At 41.6% G+C, this 22763-nt stretch overlaps 2 protein-coding genes and 2 pseudogenes across 6 annotated transcripts in view; 2 read left to right on the plus strand and 2 right to left on the minus strand.

Annotated features, from left to right (window-relative positions):
- Window positions 1-392, minus strand: part of CTSS (cathepsin S) — a 34948-nt gene extending 34556 nt beyond the window's left edge. Inside the window, exon 1 of one of the 3 annotated variants that reach the window (XM_063626145.1) lies at window positions 106-392. The gene's annotated coding sequence lies outside the window, so the exon portion shown is untranslated. The remainder of the gene's footprint in view (window positions 1-105) is intronic. The other 2 variants (XM_063626146.1, XM_063626148.1) reach the window with 2 other exon arrangements.
- Window positions 393-3808: 3416 nt separating this feature from the next.
- Window positions 3809-3936, plus strand: LOC134734932 (uncharacterized; annotated as a pseudogene).
- Window positions 3937-8091: 4155 nt separating this feature from the next.
- Window positions 8092-22763, minus strand: part of CTSK (cathepsin K) — a 34741-nt gene continuing 20069 nt past the window's right edge. Inside the window, exons 9-11 of one of the 3 annotated variants that reach the window (XR_010117557.1) lie at window positions 16633-16685; window positions 16241-16356; window positions 8092-8228 (exon numbers count right to left, since the gene is read on the minus strand). The gene's annotated coding sequence lies outside the window, so the exon portion shown is untranslated. The remainder of the gene's footprint in view (window positions 8229-16240; window positions 16357-16632; window positions 16686-22763) is intronic. The other 2 variants (XR_010117554.1, XR_010117555.1) reach the window with 2 other exon arrangements.
- LOC134734282 (short coiled-coil protein-like) lies at window positions 16512-17420 on the plus strand (annotated as a pseudogene).

Genomic DNA, 22763 nt, shown 5'->3' on the forward strand with positions numbered 1-22763 from the left:
AGTTTACTTCCTGAAACCAAAGATTTAAAACCTAGCAGGCAGAACAAGTTACAAACACAGAGTGTTTGAAGACCAAATGGGAGAAAAAGAACAAACAGTACATACGTGATAGAACCAGCAGGTGCTCCCGCAGTAAGAGTCCTTGAATTAGTGGGCTCTCTTCTAAGAAGATTTCAAAGCAACAAGGAGATTTCAGTTCAATTGACTTTAAAAGAAATTGGAACTTGTCACATGAGGTACTCATAATGAGGAAGTGAACTTTCATTTCAGTTTCGTTTAAAATCTAGCTAGTACAGTCACCTCTAGTCATTTCCCTATGGTCTTGGGGACAAAGCGGATACAGTAAGCCATCAAGAAGAGCCCTTGTCTGAGCCCGGTGGCTCATGCCTATAATCCCAGCACTTTGGGAGGCTGAGGTGGGAGGATCACTTGAGGCCAGGAGTTCACGACCAGCCTAGGCAATATAGTGAGACCCTGTCTCTGCAAAAAAAATTTTTTAATTAGCTGGGCATGGTGGTGCATGCTTGTAGTCCCAGCTGAGAGGGAGGCTGAGGTGGGAGAATTGCTTGAGTCTAGGAGGACAAGGCTGCAGTGAGCCATGATTATGCCACTGTGTTTCAGCCTGGATGACATATCAAGACCCTATCTCAAAAAAATTAAATTAAATTTTAAAAACACCAACTTTTACATGGAAAACATTTAGTTATAAAGAGATTAAGATAAAGCTCCCCAAATCCCAGCTCCTTCTATGATTTCCTAGGAAAACCTGTCTTACTGCTTTTAACACAACTCATTCATGTTCTGATATTGTCTGGTTCTCACTCAGCCATTCCTTCGTTCATCAACTCAAAATGTCTTTATTAATATATACTATATATATAGTTTAGTAATATGCGTGTGTGTGTGTGTGTGTGTATGTGTTAGTATATTCATGGAAAAAAGGATACACTCAAATATATCCAATTGAGAATGGTTACCTGAGTGGGGTGGGAGCAAGATGAACTATCATCTTTTAAATTTGCATTTTCCTAATTACTAATGAGGTTGAGGATCTTTTCACACATTTATTGACCGTTTGAATTTTCTGTGAATTTCCTGTTCATCTGTTTTGCTCATTTTTCTATTGTATTGTTGCATTTTCTTAGTGATTTGTGGGAGGTATGTGTGTGTGTGTGTGTGTGTGTGTTTTCCGAGACGGAGTCATGCTTTGTCTCCCATGCTGGAGTGCATTGGTGCGATCTTGACTCACTGCAACATCTGCCTCCCAGGTTCAAGCAATTCTCTGCCTCAGACTCCCAAGTAGCTGGGATTACAGGCACCTGCCAGCATGTCCAGCTAATTTTTGTATTTTTAGTAGAGACAGGGTTTCACCATCTTGGCCAGGCTGGTCTTGAACTCTTGACCTCGTGATCCACCCACCTCAGCCTCCCAAAGTGCTCGATTACAGGTGTGAGCCACTATGCTCAGCCAAGGTGTATGTGTTTTAAAAATGTATTCTGGCTTCTAATCTTTGACAGTTATATACCCTTAAAAACATCTTCCCCTAGACTTCCACTTGTCTTTTATTTTGTTTTTTCTTCCTTTGAATAAGCCTATGAAATTCCACTTCTCCTTTAGCCTTGTTTGTAGTGAGTTTTTCTATATGAAATTTTTTTATGTTGAGGTAGAACATTTTAATCAGCTTTTCCATATAATCAATCTATACTGTTTGTGTTTTGTATAAGAAAGTTTTCCTCATCCAAATGTAATAAAGATACACTCATCTTATTTTTATACTTTCAGAGAGTGTTTTATTTATCTTTTCTGTGGCTACTGCTTTTAGGTGTTTAATTCACCTGGAATTTAGTTTTGTGTATGGTATGAGGTAGGGAGCTTATTTTCTTTGTTTTCCAATTTTGATTCTACCTCTATCATACACCAAATTCTCATACATAGATAGGTCAGTTTCTGAGCTCATGAAGCTGTTCTTTTTATCTATTGCTACTTCAGTATCACACAGTTTTAATTCAAACAGCTTTGTAATATGTCTCGATGTCTGGTGAGGCAAGTCGTCTAGGCCACCCTATCTTTGTTCTTCTTTTTAAACATTGTCTTTGCATTTTGTACTTGTTAACTCTTCTTTATATGAATTTTTTTTTTTTTTTTTTTTGAGACGGAGTCTCGCTCTGTCACCCAGGCTGGAGTGCAGTGGCGCAATCTCAGCTCACTGCAAGCTCCGCCTCCCAGGTTCACGCCATTCTCCTGCCTCAGCCTCTCTGAGTAGCTGGGACTACAGGCGGCTGCCACCACGCCTGGCTAATTTTTTTGTATTTTCTAGTAGAGACGGGGTTTCACCGTGGTCTCGATCTCCTGACCTTGTGATCTGCCCACCTCGGCCTCCCAAAGTGTTGGAATTACAAGCGTGAGCCACCGCGCCTGGCCTATATGAATTTTTTGAATCAGTTTATCAAGTTCCCTGAAAAACTCTGTTAGAGTTTTGGCCAATCTTATTTTATTTATATTCCCACTCCCACGACCTGAATTATACTAAATAAATTCTAGACATTCTATCATTTCATATGTAAACTCTGTTAGAGTTTTTTGCTTTTTTCTTTTGGAGACAGGGTTTCATTCTGTTACCCAGGCTGGAGTGCAGTGATGCAATCATGGCTCACTGCAGCCTTGACCTCCTGGGCTCAAGTGATCCTCCCGCCTCAGCCTCTGGTGTGGCTGGGACTACAGGTGCACACCACCATGGCTGGCTGATTTTGTTTTTTGTTTTTTGTAGATAAGGGGTTTCACCATGTTGCCCAGGCTGGCCTCAAACTCCTGGGCTCAAGCAATCTGCCCACCTCGGCCTCCTAAAGTGCTGGGATTACAGGCATGAGCCCCCACATCTGGCTATTAGAGTTTTTATTTGAATATATGCATAAATTTAGGGAGAAGTAACATCATTATAATGTTGATTCATCTCAGCTGTAGTAGACATGTTTGTCTTTGTAGCCATACAGTTTTTTTTTTAAAAGATACTTCTTATGGAAAATTTAAAACACATGTAAAAGTAAAGATAGTAGTAAAATGAGCTGCCATGAAACCATTGTCTTGTTTCAACAATGATCAGTACATGGCCAATCTTATTTTATTTATATTCCCACTCCCACGACCTGAATTATACTAAATAAATTCTAGACATTCTATCATTTCATATGTAAATGTCCCTGTGTGTGTCTTTAAAAGACAGAGACTATTAAACAAATATAATACCACAATACCATTATCACATCTAAAATAAATGAACAATAATTTTCTTTTTTTTTTTTTTTTTGAGACAGAGTCTTACTCACTTGCCCAGGCTGGAGTGCAGTGGTGTGATCCCAGCTCACTGCAATCTCTGCCTCCCGAGTTCAAGCGATTCTCCTGCCTCAGCCTCCCAAGTAGCTGGGATTACAGGCATGTGCCACCATACCCTGCTAATTTTTGTATTTTTAGTAGAGATGGGGTTTCACCACGTTGGCCAGGCTGGTCTCGAACTCCTGACCTTAGGTAATCTGCCCACCTCAGCTTCCCAAAGTACTGGGATTACAGGTGTGAGCCACTTTATTGTCATAAGAAATTAAGACAACAATTTCTTAATGTCATCAGACATCCTATCAATGTTCACATTTCCTGGACTGTCTTATACATTTTTTAATAGTTTGTTTGAATTGAGATTTAAATAAGCTCCATATATTGTGAAACCATTGAGTTATGTTTATATCATTATGAATTCATGGATTTAAACATATTTGATGTGCTTCAATCCATTCCAGTTTTATCCTTACTGATATTCATCGCTTCTCGGCCTTTTGGCTAAGATCAAGTGTAGTATCCTTACTGATATTCATATTGTCTCATTTTTGGTCTGTAAGAATTTATTCAAACTGGCTATTTAGTGCAGACAGAGTTTGTATATAATATTCGTACTCTTTAAAAGCTTCCTTTCTTTCTAATATGACAGGCTATTGCAGGTTTGTCTTGAACAATTCCTGCCCCAAATCTGGAATCAGCCATTTCTCCAAGGAGCTCTGGTTCCTTTTAGTGGAAACAATGTTTAAATACCATAATCTAGGAACTAGTAGTGTTTGGGATAGCAGATTGACCATTGTTGCTAAGCCTTTTCAGTAGATAGAGCTAAGAAATATCTTTTTTAAAAAAATTAAATAGATCACAAGCTAACACTGATACTTCAAATTCAAATTCAAGACTATAGGATTTACTCACCCCATCAATCTTATATCTGCACTTCTTTTCAAACATGCATAAAAAATCTGGGTTCTCTAAAATATCAACTCAAGTACTTGTTTAATTTATCCTGTAAAATTGCAGAATAACAACAACAAGCCTACGCCAATAAGATTATTAATGAAAACAAATTAGAGATTTTAAAGTGGAGGGGGACAGGTTTTTCTCCATTAAGCCCAATGTAGCTAAGGATGTAAGTCAATTACTGTGTTTTGAAGTCACCTGGAATAGTTCCCTGTATGGTTATGCTCCACCTCCATACACAGGTTTGTTTCATTTCACTTCTTTCTTTTAGGGATTGCTTTTTACACTTACGTAATTTCATTTTATAATTATGTAAAACATTTATGTGTATCCAAAGTGAAATCAACACAATGAGGTACATTCAAAGAACTCTAGCCTCTCCTTTTGTCTGTTTTACACGATTTCCTTTTTTCCTTAATTGGTAATCATTTAAACAATTTATGGTTTATCTTCCTATTTTTAAAAATATGCAAATATGCCTATATATTAATGGTCTTTCATCTTATGTGAACACTAACATATTATACATACTTTTCTCTATCTTGTTTTTTCACTCAGCATTTTTTTTATTTCAGTCAATCACTTAACATTTTATTAAGAATAATTATTCAGGCGAAAGAGATTAGCAGGTGTCCTTTCAGTGATGTGCTGGGTATTATTTAGTGGACCTTTACAGGAATTGATTCTTTTCAGAGTTAAGTTGTAAAAAACTGATAACTATGCAAATGATCCCTATACATGGCAATGCAAATAAATTTTGTATTGTAGATTTTACTGAATAGAGAAATAGAGAATGTAGATCTCTGTCAGTCAAATTCTTTTTTTTTTTTTTTTGAGACACAGTCTTACTTCGTCGCCCACACTGGAGTGCAGTGTGCGATCTCGGATCTCAGCTCACTGTAACCTCTGCCTCCCAGATTTAAGCGATTCTCCTGCCTCAGCCTCCGCAGTAGCTGAGATTACAGGCGTGCACCACCAGGCCCAGCTAATTTTTGCAATTTTAGTAGATACAGGGTTTCACCATGTTGGCCAGGCCGGTCTTGAACTTCTGACCTCAAGTGATCCACCCACCTCGGCTTCCCAGAGTGCTGGGATTACAGGCATGAGCCACCGTGCCCAGCCTCAAATTCTTATTTGAACTGACTTTAATCTTACTGATCCCTTATTAATTAATGAGTTAAAGAAAATCTTTGATGTGTTCGTTGTATATTTGTTCTCAGCTTTTTAGAAATTATACTTCAGCAATTAAATCCTGATAACGCCACAGTAGTATATACAGTGTTCATTTATTTTTATGGCCACCTAGCATCTTTTGAACAATATGCCCATGTTTGGAGAATTTCCCACGTTACAAATTTTGCTTCTCCAAGTTGAAGCCAAAACTCCATCTTCAAGGCTCCAATGCAGTTAAGGCACAGACATGAGACCTAGCCCTTTGCCAGTCGGGCACACCTGTATAGAACATCATTTTGCAAGTGGGTAAGTGAGGAACCAGAAGTATGTAAAATCCTCCTTTTGGTGAGAATGGCAGTAGAGGTGTCTCCCAGCAGCAGCAGCACCAGCAGGAGCAAGGGCAGCAGCAGATATTCTAACATCTGGCCCCCAGTGTCACCTGTTCAAACTGTAGTGTTTATGTCAAATATTGTGTCTGCTCAGTGGCATCATAGGTTAAGCAGTCCTCTCTGTGTGGTTTTGGTGATGTTTGTGGCTACACAATAAACAAACCTCACCGACTTTCTGGCCTTTAATAGGTTCTTTGAGTTTCCTGCACTTTTTTTTTTTTTTTTGAGATGAAGTTTCACTCTTGTTGTCCAGGCTGGAGTGCAATGGCACGATCTCGGCTCACTGCAACCTCCGCCTCCCGGGTTCAAGAGATTCTCCTGCCTCAGCCTCCCAAGTAGCTGGGATTACAGGCATGCGCCAGCACGCCAGGCTAATTTTGTATTTTTAGTAGGGACAGGGTTTCACCACTTTGGCCAGGCTGGTTTCAAACCCCTGACCTCAGGTGATCCGCCCGCCTTGGCCTCCCAAAGTGCTGGGATTACAGGCGCAAGCCACCATGCCTGGCTGCTTCCTGCACTTTTTAAATAAACTGTAGTACCCGGATACATGAACCCAGTATTGACATCCACAGCCGTGTTGAGTTTGGAAAAACAAGGGTGGAGTGTCAGAAGCTAGAATGGGGAAGGTGCTTTTCTCAGGCTGCGAACACAGGAAACTCAAGAAGAAAGCTATTGTGGAGCTCTCAATAATTTCAGATTGCCTTCTCTATCCTTCTTTACACATCTGATCTCATACCTGATGTTTTTTGCTTTTAGCCTTGATACCTTTATATGTATTTCTATCCACAGAAATAGATAGTTAAATTTCCTTAATGAGAAATTAGCATAGGAACAAATTTCTTTCCATCAAGATTAAAATGGTAGACAACTGCTTTTACAAGGGACCATGTATTTTTCCAGTCATTATTTCTCTGTCTGACGAGGTCTATAAATCTACACTCAGTACAGAGCATAAACGTGGTGATTAGGCAACAGCACACCTTCTGCCTCCATTCCTGGGTATTGCCTACATGGAATTGTATATGAAATTATATCTCTAGCTGTTTCCGGTAATCCTCTACCAAGTGGGAAAACATTTTGGGGTTAATTGTGTTTTCTAGTGGTACTCTAAACCGGATTCAAGACGGCAGCGGCCATCTAAATGTCTTCCCTTGTTTATTTCTAAATCCATAAATTAATTCCAGATTTACCAAGAAACTAAGTTGAGTTGGTCCCAAAATGAAACAGGGCTCTCAGGGACATACCCACTTCTTCCCAGCCTGCCTTTGGACTCAGTAAGTAAGCAGAGACTGTGTTTATTTGTCTGATACACATGACCCCTGGTTAATATGTAGGTTGTAGAAGAAACCATAATTTTACTTATGGAAGGCAGGGAGAATAGAGATGAATTACCTTTTGTGACAAAAAGAACAAGTGACATATTAACTGCTATTGTATTTTCTGTTGTCAGGACGTGGGCTGAGTAAAAAGCTTAAAAGCTTTTGCATATGTCTTGGTTCTGCCATCTATTGGTTATAAGGCCTGGAGCAAGTGAGTTAACATGCCCATGGCTCACTTTCCCTATGCATAAGTAAGGAAATGCTGACTTACTGGCAACTAAACAGTGGAAGACACCAGCAATAGAATATAATTATAATATTGCTCCATGAGATGGTAAGATTTTACAGTTCCAACTAATTATTCCTGAGTCCATTCCTTTTGCAGAACAAGTTTCTAATAAAGTACTCAGGATTAAGATAGATGGTTATGAGCAAGTGCTACCATTTAGGGTATTCATTTGAAATACTAATGCTCCTGGCATTTTTTATTTTTATTTATTTATTTTTTTGAGACAGAGCCTTGCTCTGTCGCCTAGGCTGGAGTGCAGTGGCATGATCTTGGCTCACAGCAAACTCTGTCTCCCGGGTTCAAGTGATTCTCAGCTTCCTGAGTAGCTGGGATTACAGGCATGCCACCACACCTGGCTAGTTTTTGTATTTTTAGTAGAGACGGGGTTTCGCCATGTTGGCCAGGCTGGTCTCAAACTCCTGACCTCAGGTGATCCGCCCACCTCAGCCTCCCAAAGTGCTGGGATTACAGGCATGAGCCACCACGCCTGGCCAAGAAAAACATCTTTAATACAAAAACACAGAAAGGTTGACAATAATAGGAAGCTAAAAGCTAGATCACACAAACGCAAGCAACAGCAAAATGTGGGTATAATTATTCAAATATCAGTCAGAGTAGACTTTAAAGCAAGAAGCATTATGAGGCTAAAGAGGGAACTTTCATAATGATAAAGAAATAAATGATGAAGAGACCCACCAGGAAGAGATTAAATCTTAAATCTGTATGCTCCTCAAAACATGGCCTCTGAGTCCCCTGAAGCAAAGATTGCCAGAGCTAAAAGGAAAAATAGACAAAATCTGCAATCATAGTGGGAGGCTTTGAGATACCTCTTTCAATAGCTTGTAGAATAAGCAAATGGAATAAATTAATAACGATATAGAAGATTTGAATAACGCGATTAATGAACTTGTCCTAATTAAGATATCTAGAATCTGTTCTCAATAACAGAATCCTTTTTTTTTTTTTCACCCAAGCTGGAGAGCAGAGGCAGGATCATGGCTCACTGCAGCTTTGAACTGCTGGGCCCAAGTGATCCTCCCAGCTCAGCCTCCCAAGTAGCTGGGACCCCAGCCCCAAGCCACTGCACTGGGCTCAGAATATTTATTTTGAAGGGCACGTAGAATATTTAACAAAATTGACTCTGTATGTGCTGGGCCATAAAATATTCAAGTCATTTAGAGTATGTTCTCTGACCACAGTGAGATTAAGCTAGGCTCAATAACAAAAAGGTAATTAGAAAACCTCCCATTTAAGTGATATACTTCTTAATAACCATGGTTATTAAGAAGAAGAAATCATAATGACAATTAGAAAATATTTTGAACTGAGCAATAATTTTTTAAAATGACATATAAAAATGTGTGAGATCCAGCTAAACCAGTGCTTAGAAAGAAATTTATAACTTTTTAATGCATATATTAGAAAAGAAGAGGCTGGGTGCGGTGGCTCACGCCTGTAATCCCAGCACTTTGGGAGGCCGAGGCGGGCGGATCACGAGGTCAGGAGATTAAGACCATCCTGGCTAACATGGTGAAACCCCGTCTCTACTAAAAATACAAAAAAATTAGCTGGGCATGGTAGCGGGCGCCTGTAGTCCCAGCTACTCGGGAGGCTGAGGCAAGAGAATGGCGTGAGCCTGGGAGGCTTGCAGTGAGCTGGGATCGCGCCACTGCACTCCAGCCTGGGCGAGAGTGAGACTCTGTCTCAAACAAAAAAAAAAAAAAAAGAAGAAAAGAAGAATGGCTAAAAATCAATGGTCTAAACTGCCACCTCGAGAAGCAAAGGGAAGAACATCAGAGGAGATGTTTTGATGTTCTGTATTTCCCGCCCTTTTTTTTTTTTGAGATGGAGTCTCACTCTGTCGCCCAGGCTGGAGTGCAGTGGTGCAATCTTGGCTCACTGCAACCTACATCTCTTGGGTTCAAGCGATTCTTCTGCCTTAGCCTCCCAAGTAGCTGAGACTACAGGCGTTCACCACCACACCCAGTTAATTTTGTATTTTAAGTAGAGATGGTGGGGTTCTCCGTGTTGATCAGGCTGGTCTTGAACTCCTGACCTCAGTTGATCCACTCACCTTGGCCTCCCAAAGTGCTGGGATTACAGGCGTGAGCCACTGCGCTTGGCCATCTTTTGGAATAAATAAAGACTGTTGAGCTACTCTGGCAGTACTCTTTTTAGAAAAGCACTTGCAGCAAAATTGTGCTTTCAATAAATGATATTAAGTTGTGCATTTTATCTTTGAACTCTCAAACTCTGTTATTTTTTTTCAAAATAGGAAGTTTCTAGCAAATATGGAAAAGAGGAAATACCCAAATCGACATGTTTTAATGAATTAAATACAGATATTATGCATTTTCTGTGCCAGGCATTGTACAGGGCACTGAAGCTCTTTCCTGCCCATTATTTTATTTGATCCTCCCAACAACATATGGGGTGGTAGTGGTAGCAATAGTATCCCTATTCTATAGATTAGGAAACTGAGACTTAGAAAGCCTTGTCTAAAACCATTGTGGAAATAAGTGGTGGAACTGAAACTCAAAGTCCACACCATTTTCAACATCCTTGATGCCTGGGCTAGATATTGTATTTCATACCAGGCTGGAACAGCGGTGTCTCAGAGCTGGCTTGTATTGACACTCGTTCACGAAAGCTACTTATACCCACTTCATCCTCACTCCATCTTTAGTAGCATTGCATTGGTAGCTTAAAATAAGCAAACTCTAAAAATCAGGTCTTCCTTATTTTATTTTATTTTATTATTTATTTTTTTGAGACAGAGTCTCACTCTGTCACCCAGGCTGGAGTGCAGTGGCGTGATCTTAGCTCACTGCAGCCTCCACCTTCCAGGTTCAAGTGATTCTCCTGCTTCAGCTGCCCACCACCATACCTGGCTAATTTTTTTTTTTTTTTTTTTTTTTGAGACAGAGTCTTACTCTGTCGCCCCAGGCTGGAGTGCAGTGGCGTGATCTTGGCTCACTGCAACCTCCATCCCCAGGGTTCAATCAATTCTCCTGCCTCAGCCTCCTGAGTAGCTGGGATTATACGCATACGCCACCACACCCGGCTAATTTGTTGTATTTTTAGTAGAGACAGGGTTTCACCATAATGGCCAGGCTGGTCTCAAACTCCTGACCTCAGGTAATCCGCCACCTCAGCCTACCAAAGTGCTGGGATTACAAGCGTGAGCCACTGCGCCCAGCCCACGCCCGGCTAATTTTTGTATTTTTTTGTAGAGATGGGGTTTCACCACATTTGCCTGGCTGGTCTCCACCTTCCTGAGTTCAAGTGATCTGCCTGCCTCGGCCTCCCAAAGTGCTGGGTTTACAGATCTGAGCCACTGCGCCCGGCCTGTTTATTGTTTTAATCTGGAGAGCCAGTTGTTAAACACTTACCAGCATGCAACTGGGCTGGACTCAGAAGGCACGGCATTTACTTAAGTTCCTTTTCTTTGAATCTTTCTTGTTTTGTTCAAGACTTGGCATTGTAAGAAGTCGCAATACTGGCTTGAATTACTATAGTTTCTCAGTTTCAGATTTTACAGAATAGTAAAACTTGAAGAAAATATTAGAGGGCCAACTTAAGGTTTTTTTTTTTTAGTTTATCAAATAAGGATATTTAAAATGTATTATCTTCACTCATCGTCATTTCAAAATTGAAGGAGCATTTTAACACCAAAAAAGGATAAAAAGGAAATAATCTCAGAATTTAGAAGTTGCTTTTTTTTTTTTTTTTTTTTTTTGAGACGGAGTCTCGCTCTGTCGCCCAGGCTGGAGTGCAGTGGCGCAGTCTCGGCTCACTGCAAGCTCCGCCTCCCGGGTTCACGCCATTCTCCTGCCTCAGCCTCTCCGAGTAGCTGGGACTACAAGCGCCCGCCACCACGCCCGGCTAATTTTTTGTATTTTTAGTAGAGACGGGGTTTCACTGTGGTCTCGATCTCCTGACCTCGTGATCCGCCCGCCTCGGCCTCCCAAAATGCTGGGATTACAAGCGTGAGCCACCGCGCCCGGCCAGAAGTTGCTTATATTTAGTTTTGTTAAAAACTCACTCCAGCTGGGTGTAGTGGCTCATACCTGTAATCCCAGCACTTTGGGAGGTCGAGGCAGGCAGATCACTTCAGGCCAGGAGTTCGAGACCAGTCTGGGCAAGATGGCGAAACCTCGTCTCTACTAAAACTACAAAAAATTAGCTGGGCATGGTAGTGTGTGCCTATAATCCCAGCTACTCAGGAGGCTGAGGTGGGAGGGTCACCTGAGCGCTGGAGGTCAAGGCTGCAGTGAACCAGGATGGCACCACTGCACTCCAGCCTGGGTGACAGCGAGAGAGAGACCCTGTCTCAAAACAACAAAACAAAACAAAAAAGTCTCACTCCATTGTCTATATTTTAATCATTTAACTGAAGACTAATGAAAATATTGTCAAGGACAAATATCCCACAAAACAGGGATTTTTGTTGTTCAGATGTATCTCAAGCACCTAGAACAGTATCTAGCTCTCAGTAAATATTTGATGAAAGAACGAAGGATTTGCAGGAATCTGGTGACCAAACTTTGGCCACCAGAGGTGTAAGCTACCCAACTTGGCATCTTGGCTAGTCAGTCAGCTAACATATTTGAAGTATTTAAGAAGATATGAGAGAAAAAAAATGCACAAATCCTATCTTAGGCTGCGAAAATCTAGTTGGGAGTTATAGAAGATGGATGCCTAAACATGGCTTAATCTCAAGGACAACTAATATCAAATTAGTTGCTCTACTTTTTTTTTTTTTTTTTTTTTTGAGACGGGGTCTGGCTCTTTCGCCCAGCCCGGAGTGCAGTGGCGCAGTCTCAGCTCACTGCAAGCTCCGCCTCCCGGGTTCACGCCATTCTCCTGCCTCAGCCCCCCGAGTAGCTGGGACTACAGGCGCCCGCCAACACGTCCGGCTAATTTTTTGTATTTTTAGTAGAGACGGAGTTTCACCGTGTTAACCAGGATGGTCTCGTCTCCTGACCTCGTGATCCGCCCGCCTCAGCCTCCCAAAGTGCTGGGATTACAGGCGTGAGCCACCGCGCCCGACCTAGTTGCTCTACTTTTAAGAGAACTATGTAGTGCCTTTATTCAAGATACTGGAAATGCCTTTGCTAGAAATGGGAGAGTCTTTTCATGGTTCACTAATTTTCCCTAGGAATCTGCAGAACCAATGAGAATGAAAGCTTTTGAACGTACGATAATGAGGCAGGATTCTGAAGCTTCTATTTAACTGTATCGTCAGGGACATTGAAAACATCAATTGTAACTGTACCAATGAGATGGTGTTGGTAGCAGCGGTGTCCCTCTTCTATAGATGAAGAAACTGGAACTTAGGGAGGCTTAAGCAAGATCATTGTGGAAGGAAGTGGTGGAAGTGTGGGCATAGTGCCACAAACATTAAAAACAGGAAACATGAGCACAGAACAACTTTCCTTCAAGTCATTTCTCCTTCTTACATCTACCTGGTAAGTCAGCCCAGCCCTTTGGTAGAGGCACCTGTTACCAATGGCAGCTATAACAGAAGAGGCAGAGGAAGTGAAGATACCTAAGGTGGTGCTAAGGCTAAAGATGAATTACAGTTGCTTCACTTTATTTCTAAAGTGCAAGTGCAGGCCAGTAATAGCCTTCTTTAACCAGTGTATTTTAAATCCTATACATACAAGCAGTTTCCAACTTGCAAAAGGGTTGTGTTCTAAAAGACATGTAAAGAGGCTGTTTAAAACCAAAAATAGAGGCCGGGAGCAGTGCCTCACGCCTGTAATCCCAGCACTTTGGGAGGCTGAGGCGGGTGAATCACCTGAGGTCAGGAGTTCAAGACCAGTCTGGCTAACATGGTGAAACTAAAAATGCAAAAATCAGCCAGGTGTGGTGGTGCATGCCTGTAATCCCAGCTATTCGGGAGGCTGAGGCAAGAGAATCACTTGAATCCGGTAGGCAGAGGTTGCAGTGAGCCAAGATGGCGCCACTGCACTCCGGCCTGGGCGACAGAGACTCTGTCTCAAAAAAAAAAAAAAAAAAAAAAAAAAAATATATATATATATATATATATATATATATACTCTCCTAAAGAAGTATTATACCTTTCTTTCTTTCTTTCTTTTTGAGAACGGTCTCCCTCTGTTGCCCAGGCTGGAGTGCAGCGGCATAATCTCGGCTCACTGCAGCCTCCCTGCCTCGGGCTCCCGTGATTCTCCTGCCTCGGCCTGCCGAATACCTGGGATTGCGGGCGCACAACACCACGCCTGGCTGGTTTTTGTATTTTTGGTGGAGACGGGGTTTCACCGTGTTGGCCAGGCTGGTCTCCAACTCCTGACCTCGAGTGATCTGCCCGCCTCGGCCTCCCGAAGTGCTGGGATTACAGACGGAGTCTCGCTCACTCAATGCTCAAAGTTACCCAGGCTGGAGTGCGGTGGCGTGATCTCGGCTCGCTACCACCTCCACCTCCCAGCCGCCTGCCTTGGCCTCCCAAAGTGCTAAGATTACAGCCTCTGCCCAGCCGCCACCCCGTCTAGGAAGTGAGGAGAGTCTCTGCCCGGCCACCCCGTCTAGGAAGTGAGGAGAGTCTCTGCCCTGCCGCCCCGTCTGGGAAGTGAGGAGCGCCTCTGCCCGGCCGCCCCGTCTGGGATGTGAGGAGCGCCTCTGCCTGGCTACCACCCCGTCTGGGAAGTGAGGAACGCCTCTGCCTGGCCGCTGTGCAACCTTCCAAGTGTGAAGTGACAGCCTTCCTTGTAGAATGAATGAAGACACCGGCACTGATTATATAACACCTTGGCAGCTATTTCAAGTCGTTGATGGTGGAGGTACTGGAATTATAGAAGAAAGCAAACACACAAATTTGACCAAAGGCGATTTTGTGACTTCTTTCTATTGGCCCTGGCAAACCAAGGTTATTCTGGATGGAAATAGCCTTGAAAAGGTGATATATATATGAACGTATCTGATTTTTTTTCCCCGTATAATTCTTACTTTGTGCATTTGATATTCAGTTGTGTTTGTAATCACGGAAAAATAAAAGCATATATATATATATATAGAAGTATTATAAAGTGGTTATTTGTTTCTTAAACATGTCAATAAAAATTCATATGATTTAGTCCATAATGTAGCTGTACATGTACACAATGGAAAACAGTACTAGAAATACTGCTGTAAACATAATAGACTTGACCTCAGTTAGACTTGTTCCAGCAGCTCCTGAGACTGGGCTTCTATTGAATGAGCCTGAATTTCATTCCCACTGATTCAACAGTGTTAGCCAACTCTCATGTAGCAGACATTCTGACTCTGGCCAGGCACTGCTCTAAGCACTTTACATGTATTGACTCATTTCATCACCACAAAAACCCTGCAAGGTGGGTATTATTCTTTTCTCTATTTTACAAAAGCCCTTAACCTAGCCCAAGATCACCCTGCTAGTAAATGGAAGAGGCAGAATCAGGATCTAGGCTGCCTGGCACCAGAGTTCATGCTCTTAACCACTATGTTATGTTGCCTTTCACTAAAATATAATTGGCTTCTTTCATATCAACCCTTAATTCAATAGAGAGGAAAGGGAAAGTAATTCCTGAAGGTGTTGGTATGGCAGGCAATAATGCAATTCTATAGAGTAGATACTCAGAATTTTTTTTATTGAATGCAAGTGATAAATTATTATTGCTTTGAGTGATGGGGGTCTTACAAATTAATTTTTGTACTTTTATGATAGCTAGAGTAAGAAGGTATTCAATAGAAAGACACATGGCATCCAGAAGCAGGTATGAAAACAATAAAATAAAATAAAGATGCAGATGGAATTTTCTACTGAGGCTAGGAAGTTGCTAGCCTTTCCCTGGTCACTTAAATATTCCATCATTACACTTCAAACCGCAATGTCATGTAAGGTTTCAATCTGTCCCAGTAAGTCCTTGCTACTTTGTTAAGTCTCTGAGGGCTTCAAGTAGATACTTCTGATGTACTTTCCAGCTTTTCTATTTGCCCTCAGTGGGAAGGCTGGTCTGAATTATGTGGTTCACCATGCTGGAAGGGCAAGTCCCTGAGTCCCTGATTCATTATTTTACCATCCTCCACAACCTCTGAAACAGCGCCGTCCAACAGAAATGCAGTGTAAGGCACACAGTAAATCTAAGTTCTCCAGTGGCCATATTTAAAAAGTAAAACACGGGCCAGGCACGGTGGTTCACGCCTGTAATACCAGCACTTTGAGAGGCTGAGGCGGGTGGATCACCTGAGGTCGGGAGTTTGAGACCAGCCTGGCCAAAATGGTGAAACCCTGTCTTTACTAAAAATACAAAAATTAGCCAAGCATGGTGGTGGGCACCTGTAATCCAGCTACTCAGGAGGGTGAGGCATGAGAATCATTTGAACCCAGGAGGCAGAGGTTGCAGTGAGCCGAGATCATACCACTGCACTCCAGCCTGGGCAACAGAGCAAGACTCCATCTGAAAAAAAAAAAAAAAAAAGGAAAACAAAACAAAAAAGCGAGATAAAATTTTAAACCACATTTTAGGCCAGGCGCAGTGGCTCACGCCTGTAATCCCAGCACTTTGGGAGGCCGAGGCAGGCAGATCACGGATCACGAGGTCAGGAGTTCGAGACTAGCCTGGCCAATATGGTGAAACCTCATCTCTACTAAAAATATATATATTATGTATATTAATATATAATGTATATTAATGTTAATATATAAATATTAATATATATTAATATTTATATATTATACTATATTATATAATATATATTATAATATTATATAATATATAAGCCGGCACAGTGGTGCGCACCTGTTGTCCCAGCTACTTGGGAGGCTGAGGCAGGAGAATCACTTGAACGCAGGAGGCGGGGGTTGCAGTAAGCCAAGATCGCACCACTGCATTCCAGCCTGGGGGATACAGCAAGACTGTCTCAAGAGGAAAAAAAAAATAGAAGAAAAAAGAAAAACACATTTTATTTAACTCAATGATAATATCCATAACATTATCCTATTTATAATCAATAAATTATTAATGAGATTATTTTTGGTATCATCTTCAAAATTCAGTTTTGGAAAGCACCGTTGTCAGTTGGTCGAAGTGTCCAGGCCTGAGGCATCCGCCCAAACCCTCCCACTCCTGGCCCCTCAAACTGGAAGAATATTCATCATGCATTTTGTATCCAAGGCTCAAAAGTTTGTTACCCAAGATGATGAGTGCTGACATGGATGCAGTTGATGCTGAAAATCAGGTGGAACTGGAGGAAAAAAACAGGACTTATTAATCAAGTGTGGAAATTCCAACGCATACTTGAAGATTTCTCTGCAAGAGCAAACGCAGGTAAGGAAGAAAATCTGAAGCTAAAATCAGAAAACCAAGTTCTTGGGCAACATATAGAAAATCTCATGTCAGCTTCTGGTGTTTTTCAAACAACTGACACAGAAAGCAAAAGAAAGTAAGGAATTGACATACCTCTGTTTTATAGAATTGCTGCTGATAATTTTTTTCTTTTAAACTTGGACAGATTCCAAAAAGTTACAGCACCTTTGTTTGTGGCTTCATTGAATATTTATGAAGAAAATGTCAGGTGAGGCAAAATTAACAGCATTAACAGGAGACTTCCCTAAGTTTGTATATTAGTCTATGAAAACATGCAAATGAATTGTAGAGACTTTATCATTACAGTTGCACATATTGGCCAGGTGCAGTGGCACATGCCTGTAATCCCAGCACTTTGGGAGGCGGAGGCATGCGGATTGCCTGAGGTCAGGAGTTCGAGACCAGCCTGGCCAACATGGTGAAACCCCGTTTCTACTAAAAATACAAAATGATTAGCCAGGCGTGGTGGCTTATGCCTGTAATCCCAGCTATTCGGCAGGCCGAGGCAGGGGAATTGCTTGAACCTGGGAGGTGGAGGTTGCAGTGAGCTGAGGTCGCTCTGTTGTACTCCAGCCTTGGTGACAGAGCGAGACCGCATTTAAAAAAAAAGAAAGAATTGCATATATTTATGAAACTTAAAGATGAATGTTTTATCAAATTTTCCTTGATTTGTAGATTTAGCACTGTCTTTTATTAGAGGCTTACGAAGATATACAAGAAAAATAACCACATGTTGTGAAAAAGTGACCGGAATCATGCACTGAATGCACGGCCTCATGTACCCTGTCCGCCATCTTATGCCTCTTCTCCACTTGCCTCTTCCTCTTTCCCTTCCTCGAAGGAAAATATTGGTTTCACATTTGTAAAAGTCATTTTAATAGTTAACCATCTCAGAGAGTAACCTGCACTTTAATTGTTGAAACGTAACCAAAATAAGATACAGAAAGTATCTGTATCTCAGAAACAGCTAGGGCTTGTCATTTTTTATAGTTAGTATTAAGACGGGAATGCTGGTTTCTCTTTAATCCATTTAAAACAGAGGGAAGCTATAAAAATAAAGATTTTTCTTTGAGGCTGAATTGTCAACTTGGGAAGATTTGTTGTTAAAAATTTGTTTTTGCACAAAGTAACTCACTTCATCTTATCTGGAAAGATAAGTTGGTCATGTGTATGTTTAAAATACAAAATTTAGAGGAAAAATAGAAATAGGGTGAAAAAGTACTTGGTAAACAGTAGTGATGAACTGTAAATATTTTCACTCCAGATTTTGTTATCTCTGGCACAGAGTAGATCTTTTGGGAAATATATATGAAAGTGGATTAAGTTTGACTAACCTGATGTAAGCCACATCTAGAAGAGAACAGTTACAAAGAATTTGGTCTCTAGATTTATTTGTACCCAGCAGATCAACTTTTGCAAAATTCCTTCACAGTGCAGTAGTATTAGAACTGTGAATGAAATAGGAGTGTTTCACATATATGCTTATTGACAGTCTTGCTCAGTATTTTATCTTACTTGTTCTCTCAGAATTTTCTGCCAACTCAACTACTTGATTTGCAGTCATCCTTTGTTATTATCCTTTAACAAGTTTTATCTTATTTATTTTTTGAGACAGGGTCTTCCTCTGTCATCCAGGCTGGAGTGTAGTGGCACAATCTTGGCTCACTGCAACCTCTGCCTCCCAGGCTCAAGCAATTCTCCCACCTCAGCTTCCCAAGTAGCTGGGACTAAAGGCACATGCCATCACACCTGGTTAATTTTTTTATTTTCTGTAGAGACGGGGTTTCATCATGTGGCCTAGGCTGGTCTCAAACTCCTAGACTCTAGCGATCTGCCCACCATGGCCTCCCAAAGTGCTGGGATTACAGGCAGGAGCCACCACGCCCAGCCTGGCCTCAAATTTTAAAAATTTATAGGTTCCATTTGGTAAAGAAATCAGCATCAGCAGTAAAGCTAAAATCTTATAATAGGAAAAGAGATCCACTAATATAGCCTATGGTTATTAGATTTGGGCTACTTTTAATCATGGAATAATCTTATGTATTGGTGTAAGAGTTCATGAATGACTTTACCTGTATGAATTAGAATATTCAAACTGCAAACATTTTGCATCCCTTTTGTGACCTAATTTATAGACATTTAAATTGTGCTGCAATTCTGCTTTGCCATTTAATAAAAAGCTGTTTCAGAAAAAAAAAATCCAGTTTTGTATTTTATACTTACAGCACATCTCAATTTGAACTTTTCAGTGTCACATCTCAAGTGCTCAATAGCTTCTTGCAGTTAATGGCTACTGTATTAGACCACACAGGTCTAAGCCCTCATCGCTTTTCCAAAAGCAGAGTTCTGATCGAAAGATTTCCTGTTTTGGCCGGGTGCAGTGGCTCACGCCTGTAATCCCAGCACTTTGGGAGGCTGAGGCGGGAGGATTGCTTGAGCCCAGGAGTTCATGACCAGCCTGGGTAACATGGCAAGGTTCCATCTCTACAAAAAATACAAAATTTAGCTGGGTGTGGTGGCATGTGCCTGTGGTCCCAGCTACTCTGGAGGCTGAGGTAGGAGGATTGTTTGAGCCCAGGAAGTCAAAGCTGCAGTGAGTCGTGATCATGTCACTGCACTCCAGCCTGGGTAATAGAATGAGACTCTGTCTCAAAAGATATAGATAGAGATAGATAGATAGAGATATAGATAAATATAGATGTGGAATAATATTTTTAAAATATATTATTATATAATTATAGATCTATTTCCTGTTTCGGCACTGTGGCTCACACCTGTAATCCCAGCATTTTGGGAGGCCAAGGGAGGAAGGATCCCTTGAAGCCAGGAGTTCTCAAGACCAGCCTGGGCAACACAGTGAGACCCTGTCTCTGCAAAAAATAAAAGCCAGACACAGTGGTACACCCCTGTAGTCCCAGCTACTTGAGAAGCTGAGGCAGGAGGATCTCTTGAGCCCAGGAGGTTGCCACTGCACTCCAGCCTGGGTGACAGACTAAGACCTTCCCTCTAAAAAAATAAAAACAAACAAAAATATTTTCTGTGTCAAAACTCTTCAATAATTCCATATTGCCTACTGATTCGAACCAAAGTCCTTATTCCAGTATTTCAGATGCTGTACAAAACAAAAGCATCGCCCTATCTTTGAAGTTTCATCTTTGCTATCCTCACACAAGAACCTTATACTCTAAGCAACTAGTTTTCCTCATATTTCCAGATCATCTATGCTTGTCACCCTCTGCACTGTTGACTTGCTTAATGATCATAATAGTCCTAGCTAACATTAGTTGGATGCCAATTATATGCCAATGAGTGTGCTAGACTCTGTGCATTATTATTTAATCTTCACAACTCTATGAGGTAGATATTATTATCCTCATTTTACAGAGGAGAAGTTAAAGTTCTGAAAGGCTAACTCGTTCAAGAGGACAAAACTGTCCATTGACCTAGAAGTGAACCAACCTTGTTTTTAAAGTAGTGCTTTCCCAAAATTATCGTGTTGCCTCCCTCTTTCTGGAATTTCCTTTTCTCATTTCTGCCTCTTGAAATTCTGCTCCTCCTTCATGGCCCATCTCTGAAAATAGCTCTTACAAAAAGCCTTTCTTGGCCAGGTGCGGTGGCTCATGCCTGTAATCCCAGCACTTTGGGAGGCCAAGGCGGGTGGATCACCTGAGGTCAGGAGTTCAAGACCAGCCTGACCAACACGGCGAAACCCCGTCTCCGCTAAAAATACAAAATTAGCCGGGTGTGGTGGCACATGCCTATAGTCCCACCAACTTGGGAGGCTGAGGAGGGAGAATTGCTTGAACCCGGGAGTTGGAGGTTGCAGTGAGCCAAGATCGCACATTGCACTCCAGCCTGGGCAACAAGAGCGAAACTCCGTCTCCAAAAAAAAAAAAGCCTTTCTTTATCCCCAACTTGTTGTCACTTTTTGAGCTTCTACCAAGCTTTGAGGCTTTGAGGCTCCTTGTGGCAGACACATAGACTGAGTACAGAAAAACCATCCTCAATTTTCTGCCTAATATGATAATTATTTGTATTTTTGCTTTATGTAACTACCTGTTAGCCCATAAAGTACAGGGGCCCTGTAGCTCCTACTCTTCTTCGTATCCTCCACAGTATATGATGCGATGGTCAGCAGACACTAAATAAATATTTTCTGATGATTTAAATTATTTCAGCACCTTCAATCCAGTCTGTTGTGGAATCTCATCCTGCACATCACTGCCAAACTGTGCTCCTAAAACACATTTTTATCATGCTGTTTTCTAGAAATGTTTTCTGTTGCCTGCTGCATGAAGTCCTGCGCCCCTGCCTTCCAAGGCTCTTTCCCCATGCTCTGGCCTCCTTTCCTGAGTATTTTACTCAATTTGTTTTTGTTTTTGTTTTAAAGAGGGGGTCTCGCTCTGTTGCCCAGGCTGGAGTGCAGTGGCGCGATCTCGGCTCACTGCAAACTCTGCCTCCCGGGTTCAAGCAATTTTTCTGCCTCAAACCTCCCGAGTAGCTGGGATTACAGGCACATGCCTCCATGCCAATTTTTTATAGTTTAGTGGAGATGAGGTTTCACAGTGTTGCCCAGGCTGGTATTGAACTCCTGAGCTCAGGCAATCTGATGGTTCATGCCTATAACCCCAGCACTTTGGGAGGCCGAGGCTGGTGGATCACTTGAGGCCAGGAGTTTGAGACCAGTCTGGCCAACATGGTGAAACCACGTTTCTACTAAAAATATAAAAATTAGTGCCTCATCTGTAGTCGCTTGCATCCAGCAGGCGGAGATTGCAGTGAGCTGAGATCGCACCACTGCACTACAGCCTGGGCGACAGAACGAGACTAGTCTCAAAAAACAACAACAACAACGACAACAAAAACAAACAAACAAACAAAACCCCAGATTTTGAAAACTCAGCCTCTGATGTAGCCATGCTGGTCCCATGGACCTCCCCAGTTGCCCAGTCATTCTTGCCTCCTTTCTAGAATGGCTCTCTCCATTCCTTGGCCTCTTTGTTCTGCAAGATCCACTTCAAGTACTGCCTCCTCACAGAGCCTTCTCTAACTACCCCAACTCTTCTTCCCTCTAGCTACACTTGCATGACACAAATTGTACCACGAAATTCTGATTCTGTATTTGTAGCACATAAGATAGTTTCATCTCACTAGCTAACTTGAAAACACAGGATCTTGTCTTACTCATCTTCGTATTGCACTGTGGCTTAACACATATTTAGATAATAATCAATAAACATTCGTTGAATTAACTTTTCCTAATCACAATATTCTACATGGTTTGTCTTCATTTCTGGTTCATCATGACTTGGCAATGGCTTCTGAGGCTTTAAGCCTTAGGTTTCTCTTTGAATCTCCTCCTGGTATGCAAAAGTCTGTAAACACATACAGTGTTTGAATACATTAGGGGAACATGTCATTAGATAATCTATCCTTGCATCACTCAAGGTATTTTATAAACTTAAACATCATCCTGTGACATTCCAAAGCTGTAAATTGGATTTTTGCAAAGCTGTAAATTGCCCTGAAATGGGGCACACTTGTTGCAAATTTATTTCAGCGATTGAAAACAAAAAAACAAGGCAAATGTTTTGCACAACAGTTGCGCGGCAACTAAGTCTTATCCAGAATGCTGCACAACACTAAGTCTTACCAGGAGTGCAGACTCCCTTTCATCACAAACGAGGCAACATCTCCTGAATAATGTGGAAAAGGAGAAATGAAAGCAAAATAAGGAAGCTTTGTCCCTACTTGTTACAGTTGTGCCTTCTCCAGCTTTTGAAGTCACCATCTCTTAGCTTCATGCCCCCTGAAAATCAGCTGCTTCAAGCTTCTCTGTCTTATTTAGTCTGTGTGTGTGTGTGTGTGTGTGTGTGTGAGAGAGAGAGAGAGAGAGAGACGGCCTCCCTCTGTAGCCCAGGCTGGAGTACAATGGCGCAATCTCGGCTCACTGCAA

Source organism: Symphalangus syndactylus, chromosome 12 (assembly GCF_028878055.3).
Source record: "Symphalangus syndactylus isolate Jambi chromosome 12, NHGRI_mSymSyn1-v2.1_pri, whole genome shotgun sequence".
Taxonomy (NCBI): Eukaryota; Metazoa; Chordata; class Mammalia; order Primates; family Hylobatidae; genus Symphalangus; species Symphalangus syndactylus.